This window comes from Vipera ursinii (assembly GCF_947247035.1).
Source record: "Vipera ursinii genome assembly, chromosome: 2".
Taxonomy (NCBI): domain Eukaryota; kingdom Metazoa; phylum Chordata; class Lepidosauria; order Squamata; family Viperidae; genus Vipera; species Vipera ursinii.
In genome coordinates, this window is record NC_139513.1 from 92,813,970 (window position 1) to 92,816,175 (window position 2,206).

The 2,206-nt window shown below is 33.1% G+C and overlaps 1 long non-coding RNA gene across 1 annotated transcript; it reads right to left on the bottom strand.

Moving 5' to 3' along the window:
* Positions 1-444: 444 nt before the first annotated feature.
* On the bottom strand, positions 445-1,392 carry LOC310633707. The gene is made up of 2 exons (XR_014491079.1): positions 898-1,392; positions 445-792 (listed from the first exon to the last, which is right to left on the bottom strand). It is a non-coding gene; the product is annotated as an uncharacterized lncRNA (long non-coding RNA).
* Between the last annotated feature and the right edge of the window lie 814 nt (positions 1,393-2,206).

Sequence of the window (2,206 nt, forward strand, 5' to 3'; positions counted from 1 at the left end):
TCTACCACAAGATAATGTCAAAACTAGTGCAGAGAATAAAACAACCAAGGATGAAGGTGTGCATATAAAGTGAGGTATTCCTAGGATGGAACAAAGCATTTGGGAAAAGCTTTAGACAGTTTTGAATCAACTTAGTGATTGGCCAGGCAGAAAGCATGGACTGACCTTTAGTTTTTTCCCCCTCAATTGGAATATCAGAAAGAATATAGGTAACCTAAAGATTCTATTCTAGGAGCATAGAGCAAACAGATTGTGATGTCACTTGGGGTCAAACTGATTCAGAAAGACAAAAAAAGCAAGCTTCTATTTTCCCCCTTCTATAGACACTAGGTAACTGTGACATTAAATAGACAAAGCTCCTGGTTACTGTTTTATAATCAACCAATTTTATTTCGAGAGTGGACTTTTGGAATTCCGTAGTTTTGCAATTACATCTTTTTCCCCCCCTTCCATGTGATGGGTGTGGTATGGAAAAATAATGATCAAGGTAGTACATTTGCCAAATCTTTACAGGAAACCCAGAGCAATTACTCTTCATGAACAACTATGGAACATGTGCTGGAGAAATGAAATTGGGGATGGCGCTTGTAACGATGAAAACACTATAAAAGTAAAGCACAGCAGTAAATCACTTTGTCAGTTATATAAAATCAAGTGAGAAGTAGTGGAATATAATTGGAAAGGCCCATGAAACCAGTTGAAAAGTAAATAGAAAATAGGAATCTAGGTTTTACAAGGCAATCCAATGGGATTCTGAAATCATGTGGACATGTTTAACAAAACAAAAAAATTCTAGCTTACCAATTTATTTATTTTTATTTATTTTAATTCCATTTATATCCCGCCCTTCTCTGAAGACTCAGGGCGGCTTACAAGCTTAGCAGTGCTATCATTAACAACATTCCATCAGCAATGCCATCATTAACAACATTCCTGGAAGAGTTTCTTTTATTGTGCATCTGTCAATGCTGCAAACATTGACATGTTTTTGCACTGACAATATAAGAGGCAGATTTTTGCTTTTAACTGCTTGGCTTTGAATCACTAAAGCACAGGAGGAATTCAACCCGGACATTTTAAGAAGATAAGAAATAGTGCGCTTCAAGGGAAGTGAAACTTCATGTGTTAAACTAATTAGTGAATGTGATTCATGATGTGTAATTAAGGGAGGGAGATTCTGTAGGATATGATGTGTCAAGGGGAGGAGAATTCAGATTCTGGCATCCATCCATGAGTGCCGATTCTCCATTCTGCTCATTATACTTTTTTTAGAATAAATAATCATGCAGTGCTCTTTGATGTGTCTCTTTAATCGGAACCATGACAGCATCCTTTCCAGTGTAATATGTTATAAATTACTTGTTCAAATGTTTGAAAATCTTGTTGCTCACACTGTTCATTTCACACAAATTATATCCAAACAGAATATTCAGAAAATAGAAATATAAAATGGTTGTGTATTTGGAGAAGTTGTATACAAACAAGAGTGTAAGAAAATTTTAAATATATTTTACAGGTGGTTTTGTTTTAAAAAGTGTACACTGGGTAAATTTCAAATGAACCTCTGTACAATCATACCTCAGTACTCATTAATTGGTTCTGGGAAATACAATGAGTACTAAAATTGATGAGTACCATACAAATCATAAAACTAATGCATGACCCTTTCTTTCAGCTGGAAAGGCATCTGTATTTAAACATGGTGATCAGTGTTATTTTTCATTTTCATGTGTCTATTTTAGTCCAAACTTCATTTTTGTGAGGGAGAATGGTGGTTTCTCAATTCGACAAAGAAACAAATAAAATTTAAACAATTTGAGGATATGCCAATTTAGCAGTAGAAACAATGCCCCAGACCCTGAAAGCATTCAATATATTTTTTGCTTCCCAAAGATATCTTGGTTGCTTTGTTAATTCTTCTTGTTGTTTTACATTAATGAACATAACCAGATAGGAATTATGCTAATGAGATATATAATGTCACTATTTGTCCCATTGTGTTGGCTAGGATTCTGTTCTGGACATGCTGGTAAGTCATTGAGTTAAATTAAGAGACCAAAACCATATACTGTGTTCCCAGTTTTTATTATTATTATTATTATTATTATTATTATTATTATTATTATTATTATTATTATTATTATTATTATTATTACTATTAGTATTAGTATTATTAGTATTATTAGTATTAGTATTAGTATTAGTA